Source organism: Bombina bombina, chromosome 7 (assembly GCF_027579735.1).
Source record: "Bombina bombina isolate aBomBom1 chromosome 7, aBomBom1.pri, whole genome shotgun sequence".
In the NCBI taxonomy this organism is placed as follows: Eukaryota; Metazoa; Chordata; class Amphibia; order Anura; family Bombinatoridae; genus Bombina; species Bombina bombina.
Genome location: NC_069505.1, coordinates 105,460,693 through 105,484,015, shown reverse-complemented (window position 1 = coordinate 105,484,015; position 23,323 = coordinate 105,460,693). Strand labels below are relative to the sequence as shown.

The following is a 23,323-nucleotide window of genomic DNA, read 5'->3' as shown; positions in this document are numbered from 1 at the left end:
TCTGAATGTTCCCTCTTTTTTGGGAACTACGAACAGATTGGAGTAGAACCCCATCCCTTGTTCTCCTAAAGGAACAGGATGAATCACTCCCATTTTTAACAGGTCTTCTACACAATGTAAGAATGCCTGTCTTTTTATGTGGTCTGAAGACAATTGAGACCTGTGGAACCTCCCCCTTGGGGGAAGCCCCTTGAATTCCAGAAGATAACCTTGGGAGACTATTTCTAGTGCCCAAGGATCCAGAACATCTCTTGCCCAAGCCTGAGCGAAGAGAGAGAGTCTGCCCCCCACCAGATCCGGTCCCGGATCGGGGGCCAACATCTCATGCTGTCTTGGTAGCAGTGGCAGGTTTCTTGGCCTGCTTTCCTTTGTTCCAGCCTTGCATTGGTCTCCAGGCTGGCTTGGCTTGAGAAGTATTACCCTCTTGCTTAGAGGACGTAGCACTTGGGGCTGGTCCGTTTCTGCGAAAGGGACGAAAATTAGGTTTATTTTTGGCCTTGAAAGACCTATCCTGAGGAAGGGCGTGGCCCTTGCCCCCAGTGATATCAGAGATAATCTCTTTCAAGTCAGGGCCAAACAGCGTTTTCCCCTTGAAAGGAATGTTAAGCAATTTGTTCTTGGAAGACGCATCCGCTGACCAAGATTTTAACCAAAGCGCTCTGCACGCCACAATAGCAAAACCAGAATTTTTCGCCGCTAACCTAGCCAATTGCAAAGTGGCGTCTAGGGTGAAAGAATTAGCCAATTTGAGAGCATGAATTCTGTCCATAATCTCCTCATAAGAAGAAGAATTATTATTGAGCGCCTTTTCTAGCTCATCGAACCAGAAACACGCTGCTGTAGTGACAGGAACAATGCATGAAATTGGCTGTAGAAGGTAACCTTGCTGAACAAACATCTTTTTAAGCAAACCTTCTAATTTTTTATCCATAGGATCTTTGAAAGCACAACTATCTTCTATGGGTATAGTGGTGCGTTTGTTTAGAGTAGAAACCGCCCCCTCGACCTTGGGGACTGTCTGCCATAAGTCCTTTCTGGGGTCGACCATAGGAAACAATTTTTTAAATATGGGGGGAGGGACGAAAGGTATACCGGGCCTTTCCCATTCTTTATTTACAATGTCCGCCACCCGTTTGGGTATAGGAAAAGCTTCGGGGGGCCCCGGGACCTCTAGGAACTTGTCCATTTTACATAGTTTCTCTGGAATGACCAAATTCTCACAATCATCCAGAGTGGATAACACCTCCTTAAGCAGAGCGCGGAGATGTTCCAATTTAAATTTAAATGTAATCACATCAGGTTCAGCTCGTTGAGAAATTTTCCCTGAATCTGAAATTTCTCCCTCAGACAAAACCTCCCTGGCCCCCTCAGACTGGTGTAGGGGCCCTTCAGAACCAATATCATCAGCGTCCTCATGCTCTTCAGTATTTTCTAAAACAGAGCAGTCGCGCTTTCGCTGATAAGTGGGCATTTTGGCTAAAATGTTTTTGATAGAATTATCCATTACAGCCGTTAATTGTTGCATAGTAAGGAGTATTGGCGCGCTAGATGTACTAGGGGCCTCCTGTGTGGGCAAGACTGGTGTAGACGAAGGAGGGGATGATGCAGTACCATGCTTACTCCCCTCACTTGAGGAATCATCTTGGGCATCATTTTCTCTAAATTTTGTGTCACATAAATCACATCTATTTAAATGAGAAGGAACCTTGGCTTCCCCACATTCAGAACATAGTCTATCTGGTAGTTCAGACATGTTAAACAGGCAAAAACTTGATAACAAAGTACAAAAAACGTTTTAAAATAAACCGTTACTGTCACTTTAAATTTTAAACTGAACACACTTTATTACTGCAATTGCGAAAAAGTATGAAGGAATTGTTCAAAATTCACCAAAATTTCACCACAGTGTCTTAAAGCCTTAAAAGTATTGCACACCAAATTTGGAAGCTTTAACCCTTAAAATAACGGAACCGGAGCCGTTTTTATATTTAACCCCTTTACAGTCCCTGGTATCTGCTTTGCTGAGACCCAACCAAGCCCAAAGGGGAATACGATACCAAATGACGCCTTCAGAAAGTCTTTTCTATGTATCAGAGCTCCTCACACATGCATCTGCATGTCATGCTTCTCAAAAACAAGTGCGCAATAGAGGCGCGAAAATGAGACTCTGCCTATGATTAGGGAAAGCCCCTAGAGAATAAGGTGTCCAATACAGTGCCTGCCGGTTATTTTACATAATTCCCAAGATTAAAATAATTCCTCAAGGCTATGGAGTATAAAATATGTTTATATATAAATCGATTTAGCCCAGAAAATGTCTACAGTCTTAAAAAGCCCTTGTGAAGCCCTTTTTTTCTTTCTGTAATAAAAATGGCTTACCGGATCCCATAGGGAAAATGACAGCTTCCAGCATTACATCGTCTTGTTAGAATGTGTCATACCTCAAGCAGCAAAAGTCTGCTCACTGTTCCCCCAACTGAAGTTAATTCCTCTCAACAGTCCTGTGTGGAAACAGCCATCGATTTTAGTAACGGTTGCTAAAATCATTTTCCTCTTACAAACAGAAATCTTCATCTCTTTTCTGTTTCAGAGTAAATAGTACATACCAGCACTATTTTAAAATAACAAACTCTTGATTGAATAATAAAAACTACAGTTAAACACTAAAAAACTCTAAGCCATCTCCGTGGAGATGTTGCCTGTACAACGGCAAAGAGAATGACTGGGGAAGGCGGAGCCTAGGAGGGATCATGAGACCAGCTTTGCTGGGCTCTTTGCCATTTCCTGTTGGGGAAGAGAATATCCCACAAGTAAGGATGACGCCGTGGACCGGACACACCTATGTTGGAGAAATAGTTGTCAACGAATCTCATAATCGATTAGTTGGTCTGTGCACAACACCAGCTGTTTCACTCTAATGAGCCCCTGCACATGGTATTGTTTTTTATAGTTATGTCCTTAGCCTAAAGGACATCTACAGACGTCTACTTTTCACTTTTTCAGGACAGTATATGTTTACAACTACCCCAGGCTTATGTGCAACCCAGATATAATAGTCATCATTTGGATTGTTTATATTAAATCAGGTGATTTGGAACTATGCTTTGCATAATATAGTGCTGAGATTGATATTTATACCTAGCCGCTAGACTGATGGGAGTTATTTAAATTGATGTGCACTATTATCTGTTTGCACAATTTTTAGCGTTTTGCGTGTTATTGCTGATTATATGTACTATATAAATGTGCAAGGCTTTGTCCTGTTATTGATATTACAGTTCTTAGCGCGTTTGATTTGTTTTTTTATATTTTTAATATATTGTGATATGTACCAGATTCAACCTATATGTATATAAATGTTATTTTTAAGAGCGAACTAGATATTTCCCCCTAACATTATAGCTGGTTATTTACCATTGCACGTAGATATTCAAGATATTTTTTATGTAAGAATGAAGTCAAGGGTTACTTTATTGAGAGGCCCCTTGCCAAGGTGAAAACCCCTTTGCATTGGTGAAGAGCTAACAAAGATAAATATTCCACTTTGGTGAAATTGGCAAAACCCTACTTATACATCTCAAGCACCTCAACACTATCTTAGTGCCTTTTCTCTGCTGCAGGAAATATAGCTGCAAACAGAGAACCAGCCTTAGCCAGAAGCATGTGGACATGTTGAGATTTTTGCATTTCAATGCAAAGTTTCTGAAAGAGTGAATAACAGAATGTTATTAACAGTGATAGTCTCTTTCTAGTTCTACCTCTTTTCAAACAGGTTTTGTTTAATTATAAAACTGTTCTCTGCTGCTTAAAAATTGGACAAACAGTTGTGTTAATGTAAAGTTTTAGTCTGAAGTTTATATTTGTAAAACTCAGTATGTGGATTTAATTTAAAATATAGGAAACAATTATTGATTCTTTTTTTATCCGATTAGTTGATTAATCGAAAAAATAATCGGCTGATTAATCGTTTATGAAAATAATCGTTAGTTGTAGCCCTACCTAGATTGGTCAGGTTTGGAAGAGGAAGATGAGGACTTCTGTCCCTTAAAGTTGCGAAAGGAACGAAAATTAGAAGACTGCCGTCCCCTAGGTCTATTCTTCTTGTCCTGAGGAAGGAAAGATCCCTTTCCACCCGTAATTTCAGAAATAATTTCCGCTAGACCAGGTCCAAATAGAGTCTTACTCTTATAGGGTAAAGCCAAGAGCTTGGCCTTTGAGGAAAAATCAGTCGACCAAGATTTTAACCACAGAGCTCTAGGAGCTAGTACAGTGAAGCAAGACATCTTAGCTCCCAGTCTAATTATCTGCATGTTTGCATCACAGATAAAAGGTATTGACCAGTTTAAGGGCTTTGATCCTATCTTGGATCTTCACTACTGTAGTTTACTCTGAAATAAGATCAGACAAGGCATCACACCAATAAGATGCTGCACCTGCAACTGTGGCAATATTCACTGCAGGTTGCCACTGCAATCCTTGATGTATGTACATCTTTTTTAAGTAAGCCTCTAACTTCTTATCCATTGGATCTCTAAAAGAGCAACTATCCATTATATGAATAGTAGTTCTCTTGGCAAGAGTAGAAATGGCTCCTTCTACTTTAGGCCATGAGTCACGAATAGAGTCAGCAACAGGAAACATCTTTTTAAAAACTGGGGAAGGGGAAAAAGGAACCCCTGGTTTATCCCATTCCAGAGCTATAATTTCAGACATCTTCCTTTGAACAGGAAAAACCTCATCAGAAGATGGAGAATCAGTAACTCTATCCAGTTTAGAAGACTTTGTGGGGTTGACAGAAACCAAAGGTTCAGAGTCATCTAAAGTAGCTTGAACTTCCTTCAGTAGTAACCGGAGGTTTTCAACTTAAATCTAAAATTAACCTTTTCAGATTCTGAAGATTTTTCTGCTAAAGTGTCAGAGTCTGAGATTTCACCTTCAGAAGCTACTGAAGTATTCTCCTCATCAGACAAATGAGAAATGGCTAAAGCAGACCTAGAGGGGTCAGAAGTTTTACTAGCAGACAAATGTCTAGATTTCCTCTTACGCTTAACTGCAGAAAGGAAAGCAGACAAAGCCGCTGAAACTGCAGAATTAATTTGAGCGGCAAAATCCTCTGGTAAAAAAATACCCCCACGGGGTTGTTGAGAAACAGAAGGCAGAGTAAAAAACTACTAAAGCTTGGGACGTCTAAGGAGAAAGCTGAGGCATATCACACACAGCAGTTCCCTGAGAGACACTTGGCTCAGAAGGGAGTAATTTGTCCTTAAATTTTAAAGTCTTAGCTAAACATGAAGAACAAAATTGCATAGGCAAAATAATTTGCTTCTCTAAACATAATAAACATTTGTTTAAACACATGGGCTGATCCTGTTCTGGTTCCATAGCTATCGAAACTAACTCCCACTAAAAAACAAATAAGAATGGCAATAAAAACTTTATAAAAAAATTAGCAAAAACGATAGGATTTAACTTAAGGTAAAACTTTAATACCCCACCTCAGACAAAAGGCTAAGCGTCTCCTACCATTACCAGAATGAGCATCCCACTAGTAATAGGATATGGAAAGCGGAGTAGTCCAGAAGAGATAAGCACTTCTACAATACTCCGATCCGCAAGATTGATGTCGGCACCTCACAGCACGATGCTCTGCTCCGTTCCGTATACAGGAGAAACCGGAAGTCATGTGACCGGCTGAAAATGAACTGTGCCACAGATAGAAAGGGCGCAAAGTTAAACTTAAATGGCAGTATAACGTATGCACTAACGACACACTAATAAATAAATAGTAAGCACACATCGCTACTTATAAATAAAAAAGGACCCCTTTGCCAAGTATTAAGGGAAGCGTTTGTATCAAATGCTCCCTTAAGTCTCTCAAAGTCTCACTCTACAGTGCCTGAAAAACATACTGAATAAGAAAGCCACTAGCTCCTCTAGAGTCAGTAAAGTTGCCCAAATGTATCCTAGTCTTAAAAGGATATCTAAGTCCCAAAGTATGCCCACTTAAAGAGATAATCTCAAAAGTGCTGTCCTTCAGTATCTTGAAGGACTGCTTACCCTTGCCCTCCTGGGTATAATGTCAGCCTTTCTGAAATACACAGTCTCTCCAGAAAAATATGACTGAACATACCTCACTGCTGCATAGCATGAAACCGTTCCTCACACTGAAGTTTCCTGTACTCCTCAGCCTCTGTGGGAACAGCAATGGATCTTAGTTACAAATGATAAGATCATCATCCTCCAGGCAGCAGTCTTCATCCATCTGCTGCCTGAGAGTAAATAGTACACACCGGTACCATTTAAAATAAACTCTTGCTTGAAGAAATTAAAAACTAATATTTTATCACCTCTTTCACTTTACCCTTCCTAGTACTTAGAGTAGGCAAAGAGAATGACTGGGGGGTGGAGCTAAGGGAGGAGCTATATAGACAGCTCTGCTGTGGTGCTCTTTGCCACTTCCTGTTAGCAGGAGGATAATATCCCACAAGTAATAAATTAATCCGTGGACTCGTCTTACCTTTATAGAAGAAATACTGCTGAGCTCAACAGGCCGCCCACGACAGAACGCTATTTTGCTGACAGGAGACATTTCCACGACTTAGCCAATAGCCATGCGGGAAATTACGCCATGGTGCCAGCTGGCACGCACGGCTATTGGCTAAGAGGTGGAAACGTCACCTCACAGCAAAATAGCGTTCTGCCGTGGGCTGCCTGATGAGTCCACTGCTTCATTCATTACTTGTGGGAATAAAGAACCTGGCCACCAGGAGGAGGCAAAGACACCCCAGCCAAAGGCTTAAATACCTCTCCCACTCCCCTCATTTCCCAGTCATTCTGCCAAGGGAACAAGGAACAGTAGGAGAAATATCAGGGTATAAATGGTGCCAGAAAATTATTAATAAATTTAGGTCTGCCCAACGGAGAAACGGGCGGGGGCAGTGGACTCTCCCCCACAGATGGAAACAAAATTATCAGTTAAGCATAATTTATGTTTTCCATCTTAATGGGAGGAGAGTCCACTGCTTCATTTATTACTTGTGGGAACAAATACCCAAGCTCTAAACGACACTGAATGAAAAATACAGGAGGGTAAAAGGAGGCGGACCATATACTGAGGGCACCACAGCCTGCAGAACCTTTCTCCCAAGAGCTGCTTCCGCCGAAGCAAAAAAAGTCAAATTTATAAAATTTTGCAAAAGTATGTAAGGAAGACCAAGTGGCCGCCTTACAAATCTGCTCCATAGAAGCCTAATTTTTAAAGGCACAAGAAGAGGCCACAGCTCTAGTCAATTGAGCCTTAATCCTCTGAGGAGGCTTGTGTCCCGCTGTCTCAAATGCCAGACAGATCATACTCCTCAACCAAAAAGATAGAGAAGAGGCCCTTTGACCCCTGAGCTTCCCTGAATACACAACAAATAAAGACGAAGTCTGTCTGAACGCCTTTGTGGCCTGAAGATAAAACTTCAATGCCCGAACCACGTCCAGATTAAGAAGTAAACTCTCCTTCGAAGAAGAGTTAGGACACAAAGAAGGAACTACTATTTCCTGATTGATGTTACGACTCAACATCACAATGGGAAGGAATCCCAATCCAGTGCGAAGAACAGCCTTAGTGCCGATGCAATAGCCAGTAATAATAGGACTTTCCATGAAAGAACCTTAATGTCAAATGCATGCATAGGCTCAAACGGAGCCCTCTGCAAGACCTTTAGAACCAAGTTTAAGCTCCAAGGAGGAGCCGGATTCCTGAAAACAGGCCTGATCCAAACAAGAGCCTGAACAAAGGACTGAATGTCAGGAAGCTCTGCAAGCTTCTTATTAGGGCTGCAACAACTAAATCGGTAAGTTTGATCATAAAAATAGTTGTCAACAAATCGCTTTATCAATTAGGTGGTCAGCGATTAGTTGGTCAGTTGCACAGCACCAGCTGCTTTAATCTGATGATCTACTGCAACTAAGATTGTGCAAAAAAAATTGAATTTATTTATTTTTTTAATCTTTTTTCTATCCGATCGGACAATAATCATCCGATTAATCGGACAATAATCATCCGATTAATCGGATAGAAAAAAAAAAATTAAAATAAAAATGTTTGCACAATATCATGTGCAGGAGTTCATCGGATTGAAGCAGCTGGTGCTGTGCAATTAACCAACTAATCGCTGACCACCTAATTGATAATGAGATTCTTTGACAACTATTTTTATGATCAATCTTACCGATTAGTTGTTGCAGCCCTACTTCTTATGCAACAGTACAGATAAAGCCGAGGTCTATCCACTTAGGGAACTGGCGGCATAACCCTTATCCAGACCGCCCTAGAGAAAGGCCAAAATCCTGGATTCCCTGACCTTATGCCAGGGATATACTCGTTCCTCACACAAGGACAAGTAGGTCCTCCACACCTTATGGTAGATGCTTCGAGTGACCGGCTTCCTGGCCTGAACGAGAGTGTCAATCACTTTTTCCGAAAATCCTCTCTTGGCCAAGAGTAGACGTTCAATCTCCACGCAGTCAGCTTCAGAGAATCTAGATTTTGATGTAGAAAGGGACCTTGAACCAGCAGATCACGGCGGAGATGACTACATCGTCACCAGATCCGCAAACCACATCCTCCACGGCCACAACGGAGCAATCAGAATAGTTGAAGCTTGCTCCTGCTTGATGCGGGCCACTACCCGAGGTAGAAGAGGTAACGGTGGAAATATGTAAATTAGGTTGAAGTCCCAGGGTACCGCCAAGGCATTTATCAGTTCCGCCTGGGGATCCCTGGATCGCGACCCGTATCTGGGTAGCTTGCAATTGAGTCTGGACGCCATGAGATCTATCTCCGGCGTCCCCCATCTGCTGCAGATTTCTGCGAACATCTCAGGATGGAGGGACCATTCCCCTAGATGAAACGTCTGTCTGCTCAGAAAATCTGCTTTCCAGTTGTCCACACCCAGAATGTGGAACGCTGAGAGCAAACAATTGTGAGTCTCCGCCCACTACAGAATCCAAGATACTTCCCTCATGGCTAGGGAGCTTCTCGTCCCCTCCCTGATGGTTTATGTAAGCAATCGAGGTAATGTTGTCCGACTGGAATCTGATGAATCGGGACGACCCCAGAAGGGGCCAAGCCCACAGAGCGTTGAATATCGCTCGAAGTTTCAAAATATCTCATCGGTAGATTTGATTCTTCTCGAGTCCATCAGCCCTGTGACTTTCTGGCACTCCATCCCGATAGACTTGCATCCATGGTCACAATCTCCCAGGATGGTCTCAAAAAGGATGTCCCCTGAGACAACTGCCCCGGTCGGGTCCACCAATATCTGTTGGGACAGATCTGAATGATCGCCGTTCCATTGTTTCAAAATGCACAGCTGAAGAGGGCTGAGATGGAACCTGGCAAATGGAATGACATCTATGCTGGATACCATGGCTTGCAGCATCTCTGATCTGTCAAAAATATCTTCATGGCTGAAGAATCTATTATCGTACCCAGGAATTCCACCCTGTTGCTGGGGACCAATAAACTCTTTCCTTCGTTTATCTTCCACTCCTGGGACTGAAGGAGAAGAGCTCTCGAGTGATCCTCCACAAGACAGGAGGACGGATAAGGTGCCACTGCAATTCCTCTGGCTCTCACTACTGCGAGAAGAGCTCCCAGAACCTGTGAAGACTCTTGGGGCAGTCGCCAGACCAAATGGAAGAGCCACAAATTGGAAGTGCTGGTCCAGGAAGGCGAATCTTAGAAACCTGAAGTGATCCTTGTGGATTGGAACGTGAAGGCAAGCGTCCTTCAGGTCCATAGTTGTCATGAATTGCCCCTCTTGAACCAGGGGCAAAAATTGACCTGATCGTCTCCATCTTGAACAACGGAACGGATAAAAATTTGTTTAGGGCCTTTAGGTCCAGAATTGGACGGAACGTGCCCTCCTTCTTTGGGACCACGAAAATGTTTGAATAATACCCCAGGCCTCTTTCTGCCGGAGGGACTGTGATGATTACACCGAGAGATGAGAGATCCCTCACACACCCCAGGAAGGCGTCTCTCTTTTCTGGTCTTGAAGATATGTTTGACAGGAGGAATCTGCCTCTGGGCAGATACGACTGGAAACCTATCCTGTAAGGATTCCAGAACCCAAGGGTCTATAACGTCTCTTCTCCAGATCTCCGCAAAAAGAGATAGTCTGTCCCCTACATGATCCGAAGACGGACCGGGGGCCGCCCCTTCATACCGACTTTGATTAGGCGGGCTTCTTATACTGCTTGGACTTGTTCCAAGAGTTAGTTGGCTTCCAAGATCCCTTGGATTGCTCCGACTTTGCGGCAGGCTGTTGGCGCTGAGACTTGTCCGCACGAAAGGGACGAAAAGTAGATCCCTTAGGTTTAGCCTTCTTATCCTGAGGCAAGAAGGCACCCTTGCCACCCGTGGCCGTAGATATGATAGAATCCAGGCCCGGGCCAAACAAAACCTTCCTCTTTAATGGGAGGGAAAGCAAGCGAGACTTAGAAGTCATGTCTGCAGACCACGACTTTGGCAACAGAGCCCTGCGGGCTAAAACAGAAAAACCTGACATCTTAGCATTCAGGCGAATAATCTGCATGTTAGCATCACAAATGAACGAATGCGCCACTCGTAAGGCCTTGATTTGTTCTAGAATTTCATTGAGAGGAGTCTCGACCTTGACCATAGCTGATAGAGCTTCACACCAGAAGGTAGCTGCACCAGCCACAGCAGCGACTGCCACCGCCGGTTGAAAAACGAATACCATGAGTTGGAACATCTTCCACAGTATGGACTTCATCTTTTTATCCATGGGTTCCTTGAAAGAGAAGCTATCCTCGAGCGGAATAGTCCTTCTCTTAGCAAGCGTGGAGATAGCACCATCTACCTTAGGGACCGTTCCCCACAGTTCAAGCTGCACATCCGGAATGGGGAAAAGCTTTTTAAAAGGAAGAAGAGGGGGAAAAGGGTGAACCAAGTTTCTCCCCTTCATTCTTAATAATGTTAGCCATTTTGACTGGAATTGGGAAGGCCGGGGGCACTACCCTGTCCTCATAAACCCTATCCAGTTTAGGGATCGAAGGTTCCTCCGGTAGTTTCGGTTCCGGAACCTCCAATGTAGCAAGCACCTCTTTTTGGCTCCTCAGGACAGAGGCCTAGACGTAGCCGATTCCGACCCAGAAGCGACATCCTCCTATAAGTCGGAGTTGTCCTCAGCGGATAATCTATCCGAGACATCCAGCGGAGTCGAAGACCCCTGAGACGGATAGCAGTGTCGTACCTTCCTCTTTTGCTTAGTAGGGCGAGGCATCGCATTAATGGCCGCAGAAACCGCCGTCTGTAATTGATCGGCGAAGTCTGGAGGCCAAAGGACCCCTCCGCAGGAGGATTAGTAAGGCCCTGGGGAACTGCTTGTGTAATCCGAGATGATTGCAGGGAACACACCTCACGGGGCGGGGAGCCATCAGAGGTGGACGGCTCAGGCGTACTAAATACTTTATTCTTTTTGGAAATAGCAATATTGTCAAAGCATGTGGAACAGAGTTGCGTAGGCGGTTCGACTGGAACCTCCTCACAATATACACAGTTAATGGGTTTGGCTAAAGAGGGAGTATCCTCTAACATAGAGTCCTCCATAGCTTGCACCTTTATTACGGACTCGATAAAAAATAAATGGCACCTTTATATCCCAATGGCCGATCTTACCAGAATCAACGCCGTGGAACAGGAACACAAGTGAGACAGGGTAGTAGCATTGCTCCTGACATGGACTTGAGAGAAGAAAAGCAAGCAGCAAAACTCGTCAACGCTGATTGCTAATGGAGCTGTTAAACTGAGTCGGGATGGTTTCGCAGAAAGACTCTCCCTGCATCTCCTGACTCTAACTTTCACCCATGCTCTCACTGAGAGGCTGACAGGATACTACTTAAAACTCCAGTCCCATTTCGAAAAGTACTACCCTCCATAAGAGACTACTCCAAATCTTCTGACACTTTTCTGCCAACCTCCTGTGACGAAAGGCAAAGAATGACTGGGGGATGAGGGGAGTGGAGGAGGTATTTAAGCCTTTGGCTGGGGTGTCTTTGCCTCCTCCTGGTGGCCAGGTTCTTAATTCCCACAAGTAATGAAGCAGTGGACTCTCCTCCCATTAAGATGGAAATAAAGACATTCTCAGAATTAAATATTTTATACTTCATGACTGAAAGTCCCCTTTATTTGTTCCAATGGTAAATCCTAGCGTTTTACAAACACTAAGATTTACCATCACTTGTTTTAATAATTAAATACTAATAAGCAATAATAATCGAACAGTGTTATTCAGATTTTACTAGAGTGGAACGGATTTCTGAAAACTATAATCTTTCAACCCTATTCGTTTTTGCATAATAAGTGATTACATTTCATTAAAGGGATATGAAACTCAAAAATGTTCTTTTGTAATTAAGACAGAGCATAACATACGTTTCCAATTTACTTCTTTTATCATATTTGCTTTTCAACAAAAGCTACCAAGAGAATAAAGACTAATGTAGCAGAAGTAAATTAGAAAGTTGTTTAAAGTCTATCTGAATCATGAAAGAAACTAATTGAATTTCATATCCCTTTAAGTTAGTATATACAGGCCATCTATGTTTCTTTATGGGACAACTGCCAAGAGTGGATTATGCCATCATCAAAGGAGAGAGATACAGTACAGGTTCACAGCCAAAACCAGGTCAGCTTAAAAAAAAAAGTGAACTGCCAGCCTGAGGGTACCATCACTGCAACATATACAATACTTTTGTCACTTATAAAACATTTGGTGCATTCACCCTAGAGGGTGACCATACTATTATGAACATAACAAGCAGTGTGTGTTGTGAGGTTCTATGCTGTGTTTTGTTACAGTTTGGATCTTACAAGTATCACACAGTGCTACCAGCAAGAAGCTACTTGCTGCTGTAAATAAAATGTGTAAACATATGACACTAAATAAAGAATGGTAAAAAAAACAAAAACCACAGCTGTCCCAAATGTCACGTCAAATTATTCTAATTTCATATGAATTACATATTGGCCCTTAAAATATTTTTATTTCCAAGCCTCTGTGGCAGAAGCACATACTATGACATATACTGAATGCTACAAAAAAATAAGATGCTGAAACTGAGAAGCACGGGTCGTGCTGTCTGTATGTCAAGGTTAGTTAGGACGAGGGCATACTGGATCCTCCTCAGCATACAAGGGGTTAAAGAGTCAGTAATCACTTATAAATAAAAAGTTAATTATGTGTAATAACTTTACAATATATTTGTATTATTTATTTTGACCCCTTTAGCATGTGAGACACAAGCCTAACCCTGGCACTAATCTATCTCGAATTCACTTCTGCAGAGATTATACATTAAGAAAGACAAAACAATAAAGATTTTGTTAACATAAGGACTGGGGCTAGTCTGTCTACTCTAGTGACAGGTCCTGATTTGCTCCTGCAAATGAGACAAGTGGTGGCTGAAGTTTGGCTATTGAAAAACAATTCCAGCAAACAAGATGTGCGTGCATAAAAAAAAAATCTCTTTGCTAATGTTAATTTATTGCAATGAAGCAGACAATACTGTAATTACAACATAGTTACTATCCCTATAACTATGATCCTGTTACCTATAATTAACAACTCTGGTGCAAATATTAAAGGGGCATGAAACCCAAATTTTTGCTATTGTGATTCAGACAGAGAATATAATTTTAAATAACTTTTCAATATACTTCTATTATTTAATTTGCTTTATTCTTCAGATATCCTTTGTTGAAGGAAAAACAATTCACATGGGTAAGCCAACCATATGAGGCATCTATGTGCAGCCACCAATCAGCAGCTACAGAGCCTATTTAGATATGCTTTTCAACAAAGAATATAAAGAGAATAAAGCAAATTAGATAATAGAAGTAAATTGCAAAGTTGTTTAAAATTGCATGCTCTCTAAATCATGAAAGAAAAGATTTGGGTTTCATGTCACTTTAAATACCCGAATCTTGTAAAAGGCTGGGGCAGATAAAGCTTATTATATATTATAGGCAACGTTTCTACAACAGCGGCCATGATATAGTTACAAGATTTCCCTAACTTCTCATCCGCTAACATTTTTCTGCTCTATCCACAGGAGCTCTCTGCTGGGGAGAAGAGCAGCCATTTAACCCAAAAGGTCAACTCATCTCTCACTGATCAGTGATGGCAACTACGGCTGTAAAAACGCCAGTGCTCTCTGGAGAACAAGGTAGCTTCAGAGTATTCAAGTCACTCAGCTGTGGTCGGGAGACAACCCAATGAAATACTTTCCAGAAATAAACTAACACACAGCAACCCTGACCGATCGTAAGGGGCAAATTACACAATGAGGAGTATGGTGGGCACAAAAATCTTATTTCTGGCATTTTTATATTTAAAGGGACATACATGCTTTAATTTTTTTTTTTTTTTTTTAACCCCTTAATGACCGAGGACGTGCAGGGTACGTCCTCAAAAAAAAGGCAGTTAACGCCTGAGGACGTACCCTGCACGTCCTCGGTGTGGAAAGCAGCTGGAAGCGATCCTGCTCGCTTCCAGCTGCTTTCCGGTTATTGCAGTGATGCCTCGATATGGAGGCATCCTGCAATAACCATACATGGCCATCCGATGCAGAGAGAGCCACTCTGTGGCCCTCTCTGCACCGGACATCGATGGCCGGTATCGTTGGTGGGTGGGAGCCGAATTGGGAGGCGGGTGGGCGGCCATCGGTGTTGCGCGTGACGTCACGGGGGGCGGGATCGGGATCGGGACCGTCGGGGGCGCGCACGGGCGCGCGCGCGTGCACGGGGGGGGGGGGGGGGGGCGCGTGCACGGGGCGGGAGCGGGTGGGAACCGCTACACTACAGAAAAGTAAAAAAGTAAAAGTAAATAAAAAATTAAATATACTTTTTTTCAAAACCATCTAAGGGATCTGGAAGGGGTGGGGGGTTGGTCTTGGGGGGGGGGGGGGAAAGCTACACTACAGAAAAGGGACATATTTTATTTAAAAAAAAGCATTTTTTTTCACTAAACTGGGTACTGGCAGACAGCTGCCAGTACCCAAGATGGCGCACATTAAGTCAGAGGGGGAGGGTTAGAGAGCTGTTTAGTGGGGGATCAGTGAGGTTGGGGGCTAAGGGGGATCCCTACACAGAAGCATATGTAAATATGCTAACAAAAAATGCACAAAAAAGCCCAAATATACCTTTTATTTTAGTACTGGCAGAGTTTCTGCCAGTACTTAAGATGGCGGGGACATTTGTGGGGTAGGGGAGGGAAGAGAGATGTTTGGGAGGGATCAGGGGGTCTGATGTTTCAGGTGGGAGGCTGATCTTTACACTAAAGCTAAAATTAACCCTGCAAGCTCCCTACAAGCTACCTAATTAACCCCTTCACTGCTAGCCATAATACACGTGTGATGCGCAGCGCCATTTAGCAGCATTCTAATTACCAAATAGCAACTCCAAAGTCATATATGTCTGCTATTTCTGAACAAAGGGGATCCCAGAGAAGCATTTACAACCATTTGTGCCATAATTGCACAAGCTGTTTGTAAATTATTACAGTGAGAAACCTAAAATTGTGAAAAAGTTTACGTTTTTTTTAATTTGATCGCATTTGGCGGTGAAATGGTGGCATGAAATATACCAAAATGGGCCTAGATCAATAATTTGGGATGTCTTCTAAAAAAAAATATATACATGTCAATGGATATTCAGGGATTCCTGAAAGATATTAGTGTTCTAATGTAACTAGCGTTAATTTTGAAAAAAAATGGTTTGAAAATAGCAAAGTGCTACTTGTATTTATGGCCCTATAAGTTACAAAAAAAGCAAAGAAGATGTAAACAATGGGTATTTCTAAACTCAGAACAAAATTTAGAAACTATTTAGCATGGGTGTTTTTTGGTGGTTGTAGATATGTAACAGATTTTGGGGTTCAAAGTTAGAAAAAGTGTGTTTTTTTCCATTTTTTCCTCATATTTTATAATTTTTTTTATAGTAAATGATAAGATATGATGAAAATAATGGTATTTTTAGAAAGTCCATTTAATGGCGAGAAAAACGGTATATAATATGTGTGGGTACAGTAAATGAGTAAGAGGAAAATTTCAGCTAAACACAAACACCGCAGAAATGTAAAAATAGCCTTGGTCCCAAACGGACAGAAAATGGAAAAGTGCTCTGGTCACTAAGGGGTTAAACGTGTAATTTTCCCTCCCGCTACTTGCTGTGGAACTCTCTGTGTTAAAATGAATAGTAAATACTAAATGCATTTTATAAGCATAGTATTGAGGTTATTCCCCGCTCCTCTTTAGTGATGGGAGCCACCATGTTGAAATCTAGCTTTCACTGCATTCTAGTGCTGATGGGTTTGCACACGTGCAGCAACTCTCCTTACAAAACCTGTAGTGAAACCTAGGTTCAAAAAATGGTGGCACCCATAATAAGAGAGAGGTGCATGAAATGTATTTAGTGCTTAATGTCCCTTTAAAACCCACAAAGGGGGTTAAAAAAAAAAAATATATATATATATATATATATATATATATATATATATATATATATATATATATATATATATATAGCTAGCCCTGCTGGGTAGATGTGGAGAACTGCTGGTTACGAGCAGGAAACAGCACGGCAGCGGCAGTCACATGACCCTGCCAATCACCAGCTGCATGCATCTTAGCATCTGCAAAGCTTTGGGCCTCTCATCAGAACTTTACCTATGTGTTATACCACTTTGCATGAGCTAAAAACATGGAATAATTCATTACAAGCGCTAATTAAAGCACATACATTTTCCACTAGACAGTCACTTTAACCTATACAATTTATATGTATGTTTTCTAAGGTACAATGAGGTTTTTGGAGAGAGCCTGAAATTTAAAGTGACAGTCAAGTCCAAAAAAACCTTTCATGATTCAGATAGGGCATTTCATTTTAAACAACTTTCCATTTTACTTTTATCACCAATTTTGCTTTGTTCTCTTGGTATTCATAGTTGAAAGCTAAACTTAAGAGGTGCATATGCTAATTTGTTAGACCTTGAAGGCCGCCTCTAATCGAAATGCATTTTGACAGTTTTTCACCACTAGAGGTTGTTAGTTAATGTGTTTCATATAGATAACATTGAGCTCATGCACGTGAATTTACCGAAGCGTGGGCACAGATTGGCTAAAATGCAAGTCTGTCAAAAGAATTGAAATAAGGGGGCAGTCTGCAGAGGCCTTAGATACAAGGTAATCACAGAGGTAAAAAGTATATTAATATAACAGTGTTGGTTTTGCAAAACTGGGGAATGGGTAATTAAGGGATTATCTATCTTTTAAAACAACAAATATTCTGTGTAGACTGTCCCTTTAACACTACTTGACTTTACTTTAAAAGTATGATTGTCATGAAAATCAAAAAATGACTCCCACATTCTTTGTGAGCCGAACTTGGGCACTAGGCACCATGAAATGATCCAGAGAGAGCAGTTTTGAAAATATGCTTCAATCAAAAATGTTTTTTTTTTATATAAAGTATTTTAATATGCGTTTCCTTTAACTAGTTCTGGCCAGGTGAAGCGAATAAGCCTGTGTGATATAAGATATGCTGCAGGATAACAAGTTAACTGACGGCAAGAGACCTGCACAAGGGGTGCAGAGCCCTGCATGTGTCTCTCCCATGAAAATTCCTGCCATTCCTGGGGCTGTGAGCATGACATACTAAACAGGGAGGCGAACATCACTCTTCAGCTGCAGATAAGCACCACCGCCAGAAGAGATGTGATAACTACATATTTCCCTATTAGAATGTTTAAAGGGATAGCAAAGTAAAAAATAAACGTAAATGATTCAGATAGACCTTGTAATTATAAGACACTTTTAAATTCACTTCTATTTTCAAATGTGCTTTGTTCTCTTGATATCCCTTGTTGAAAAAGGAATATGCACATATCCTACACTAGTGGGAGCTAGCTGCCGATTGGTGTGTGCACACATTTGTCTCTTGTGATTGGCTAACTAGATGTGTTCATCTTGCTGCCACTAGTGCAATGCTGTTCCTTCAGCAAATGATAACAAGAGAATGAAGCAAATTTGATAATTGGAAAGTTGTTTAAAATTGTATGTTCTGTCGAAATCATGAAAGAAAAATGTTAGGGTTTCCTGTCCCTCTAAAGACAAAAATAACCACAATGTGTCTCCTATAAATGCTAGTTACAATTAAAAAAAAAACACTCACTCAACAACAATAATAAAGTTTGCATTTAATCCCAGAGAACTAAAAAGACTGACTGGTACAAAGGCAGAGACTAGTTTGTATACTTTTGACCTTCTCACTGGTGACATAAACAGTCTAGTGCTCTTGGCATGACTTATTTGAGATACAGAGGTTTTCAAACCAGTCCTTTGGCCTCCCTAACAGGTCAGATTCTCAGGATTGCCTTGGGTGAGAGCAGGTTAAAGGAAAAGTTAACGGTCATGCATCGCTATGAAGCTTTATATACTAAGTCCAAAATTAGTGTGAGTTTAAGTCATCAATTTTATAACATCGTTATTAAAAAACATTTTACACCACACAATTCTATCTCCGTAACTCTGCCCGGCTATTAAAATGTATTTTGTTTTGTAATGACGAATCAGTTGAAATCCATTTTGATTGGTTCCCCACTGGCGTCCCAACAGACTAATTTTACGCCCACCAACCTAAATACGTATGTGTGTCTTCTCTGTTTGAAAGGATTTACGATAGATGTCCCTGCAGTGCAAATTATCGATCGCACCAAGTATTCGATCCGATAATTTGTAAAGCATTTGTAAAGCAGTAATCATAGCGAATTGTGGGTTTCTTTAGGCTATCAAAAGCAATGATAGCAAAGTTGAAATCTCAGGCAAATATGAAAGCTTTTAGAAAATTTTAAATACGTGTAGAAGCGTTGCGCTGCTGAAAATGCATTTGTATGTTAATTCCACGTAGAATGGGTGGTCTTAGTTTTAAACCAGCTAGCAGTATATCTCATTACACTTTTGACAGCATCTTGCTGTAGGTATTTCAGGTCATTTTGGCAGGTGGAAAAAGAACCTGATAGACATTGTCATTTTTGAGACAGAAAGTGATAGCTGACGGTAAAATAGTAAAAGTCAGTAATCCATTCAGTGTAATTCCCATAAACAGACAACTAAAGAGGGCTGGTAGGGGAGATCATTGTGTAGATGCGTCTGTTGCAATGCTAGAGAGAGCTAACCTTAGAATTAGCAGTTGTAATGTAAGTTATATGAGCATGCGGTGAAGCTCTCTATTCTATAAAAAAAAGCTAAAGCTACATCCTAGCTACCTGTCAGCGGCATTGAAGGCAGACTGCCGCTCGCTCCTCCTAAGTCCTAAATGTCCGTAGTAACTTTTACTTGTTGCCGGTCTCAGTCTGACTGTCTCCTCACACGGTCCCCAAGTCAGTAGTTGGGATTGGAATGCCTTTAATGCCGATCCTGGCGGTGACCCATTGTGCCTGGCTGTCAGTCATTCCAATCCCACCCACTGACTACTAATTTGGGGACCGGGTGAGGTGACAGAGTGAGACCGACAACAAGTACAAGTTACTAAGGACATTTAGGATTTAGGAGGAGCGAGCGGCAGTCTGCATTCAATGCCGCTGATAGGTAGCTAGGATTTAGCTTTAGGAGTGAGCAGCGGTCTTCTTTCCTTCAATGCCTGCAGCTGAAAGTATCGATCGTTTTTCTGTGTACCGGTTCAGATATCCTGAAAATCTGGCCTGTTAGGGAGGACTAGAGTAGAAAAACTCTGCTTTAGAAATATATAAAATCAGACTGCTGAAATATGTAAGCAGGCAAGGCATTCATAAGTACCTTATACACTGTTATGTAATGTCAAGAGGGAAAAGCGCATATCTGGTTTTAATCAGTTATTCTAGTTCCTCTTGTTTAAGTGGCATTATACGATTTTCTATCAAGCATACGTAAAGCAGCGGTTAAACAAGTCATAAATTGGTTTCTTATGCTAGCACACTAGTAGTAACATGAAACACTGAGATTGGAATATAAAATGTTTATGTATAGTAAAAAATAAATAAAACTTTGCAATATACTTGAATTTTTTTTTATTTACTTTGCCCCTTTTGCTGTAATGTAATCCCTAAAGGGACGCTGTATTCAGAAAAGCAAATGTCTTTAAAAAAGGATTTAATATCTCAATGCTCCCTTTAGTGTGCATTACAAAATTTTGCATTAAAGGGACAGTCTAGTCAAAATTAAAAATTCATGATTCAGATAGGGCATGCAATTTTAAACAACTTTCCAATTTACTTTTATCATCAAATTTGTTTTGTTCTCTCTGTATTCTTTTTTGAAAGCTAAACAAAGGTGATTTCTAAACCGTTGAAAACCACCTCTTATCTCAGTGCATTTTGACAGCTTTTCACAGTTAGAACGTGCTACTTCATGTGCGTCATATTGATAACATTGTGCTCACTCCTGTGGAGTTATTTATGAGTCAGCACTGATTGGCTATAATAATACAATAGTGTTGGTTATGCAAAACCGGGAAATGGGTAATAAGCAATATAGATTATCAAGTAGACTGTCCCTTTAAGTCATGAACAGATGAGAAAAGCTTTGTGCTGCTGATATGAGATGACAATAACTTCAACATTTGTCTTTCCCTCAGAAGGAACTGTATTACCCAGTTTCCTTGCTATTTACTTGCCATAGACATGGATACGGCAAGGTATTAATCTGACAAGTGGCTCTGAAATTGCAGTTTGTGCACAGTTTGCCATATACAGGAAAAAACAGCAGTTTAGTGTTACATTAACATAGAAGAAAAATATAATATGGAGGTCATTATACCTCTCACGATAGCACTGCATAATTTATTAACACTTTCTGCACCTTATTGCCAAGGCAACAAATTAGTCTGTAAGCACAGCCTGCAAACTGCTAGGTGATAATTACAAGACATTTCTGTAGTTCAACATATTAACATAACAGCTAGATGTGAGAACTCTCCAAATATATTAACACCACACTTGCTGCAATTGTTTTCAATATTAACGCACAAACATTGCCAATATAGACTTGTTACTGGAATCTAAAATGCTTGCTACTGCAATTTTGTTATCTTATTAGTTAGCAAATAACCACATAAATTATGGAAACATATTTACTACACATAATTAAACTTTTTTGCGCTCGTCATGTTGCAAAAAAAATTAAAAAAAATAAAATAACACCCCACTCACGCGTAGACATCAGAAAGGCATAATCTTATTTGTGCTAACCCGACATGAAAATCTGAATATTTCACATTCCAATGTTCTCCACATACAAGAAAATGTTCTATTTATTTACAAATAAATATTTCTACATATATCTGATGTTTCTTTGGTACAATATTTATTTATACCTTTATATATACACATGACTATATATAGGTATCGAGATATACACATACACACATAAAGGTAGCCCTCAGACTTGGCTTGAGAAAGGGCGAAAGCTCGAAAACGTCGCCTATGTCTTACTGCTTGTAATAAAATCACAAAAAAAGAAACTTGGAGTGCTGCAGCTTATTCTATATTTCTATATGTATCTGTCTTGGTGGGACAGAAGCAGCTTGCACCCATCACCCAAAGGAGAAATTGGTGCTGGACTTTACCTTCATTATATATATATATATATATATATATATATATACACATAAATACACACACACATACAGGTAGCCCTCAGTTTACGCCGGGGTTAGGTTCCAGAAGGAATGGTTGTAAATCGAAACTGTTGTAAATTGAAACCCAGTTTATAATGTAAGTTAATGGGAAGTGAGGGAGTTAGGTTCCAGGCCCCTCTCAAAATTGTCATAAGTAACACCTAATACATTATTTTTAAAGCTTTGAAATGAAGACTTTAAATGCTAAACAGTATTATAAACCTAATAAAATAATCACACAACACAGACTTTACTTGCATTTTTCTGCAAACAGTTCTTTCTATGCATTCCAATCTGGACTGATTTATAGACAGGAAGATCTTGTTCCTTTGAAATCTGCTCGATAGCTCAGGTCTGGTTAAACTGATTAATTTCAGCTTGCTTGGCTTTGCTGCAACACAAGCGGACAGCTCCACCTACTGACTATTTTAATCAATGCACTGCTTCTCAATGCTTTTCAATAGCAGTCACATGACTGGAAAAAAAGGTTGTTATTCTGAAACGGTGCAAATTGAACCGTTGTAAACCGAGGGCCACTTATATATATATATATATGTATGAATATCTATTTAGAAATACATAGAACATATTCCCCTATGTGCAGAACATTGGAATGTGAAACATTTACAGTACATAGTTAAAAACCTTTATTAAATATGAATATTGCATAAATATGATTTTACATGTTTTCATCTACTTAACAGCAAAGGGCTCCAATGCAGTTCTATATATGTACACATATGTATGTGTTTATATGTGTAATGTCTGTAAAAACATATACACATATATAAATACATATGTACACATATATAGACATTTATATATACATACATACATACATATAGATCTTTAGAAATATATATGTATGTAATCTCAATGTTAAAGGAACATAAAACAAGTTGGGATAGAGACAAAATATAATATGTACTTTAATTACTTGACCTGCAAATTTATATTGCAGTGCCTCGCCATTAACCCTTTCTTTTAAGTTTCTGAAATGTACAACGCTAACTCCACCACACATTTCTTTCTATGGTTCTATCTATATCTACCATTGTTTGGAGCATGCCTAGAAGCAAATAAGTTGCTGTGAACTCAGTTAAAATACAATGCCTCTGTTTCTGATGCTAAATACCAATAAGGGAGGGGGGGTGGATCAGTTTACTCCAGACAGCATGGCTATGTAACTAATTTTGCTTATTTTTGAAAATTATTTTAAAATACTTGCCAGTAATTTAAAAAAAAATTTTTATGCAAACTATTTTTTACTTAATTAGCCCTTTTAGGATATGCACAGATCTTAACATGTTTTATGGCACTTTAAAGCCATTTGGCTGCCTTTTATTTTTCTAACACCTGCAATCTCATATCTTTGAGCCTTTATAAATTATTTTGTGCAATATTATTATTGAATATTTTTATTAGATGGTCTTATTATGAGTGCAACTTTGTGATGTATTTTTGATGTGTTTTGTGACTTTTTCTTGTTTCGCAAAACAGTTAACCACAGCTCTGAGGTTGCAGTAATCATTCTAGTGTAAATTGTGATTGCGCTCACACGTTCACATTTACTTTCAACTTGTAATATAAGAGCAA

The 23,323-nt window shown here is 40.3% G+C and overlaps 1 protein-coding gene across 1 annotated transcript in view; it reads right to left on the bottom strand.

The window, feature by feature from the left end:
- EXT2 (exostosin glycosyltransferase 2) overlaps positions 1-23,323 on the bottom strand; it is a gene marked incomplete in the record, with an annotated part of 392,946 nt that overhangs the window by 8,315 nt on the left and 361,308 nt on the right.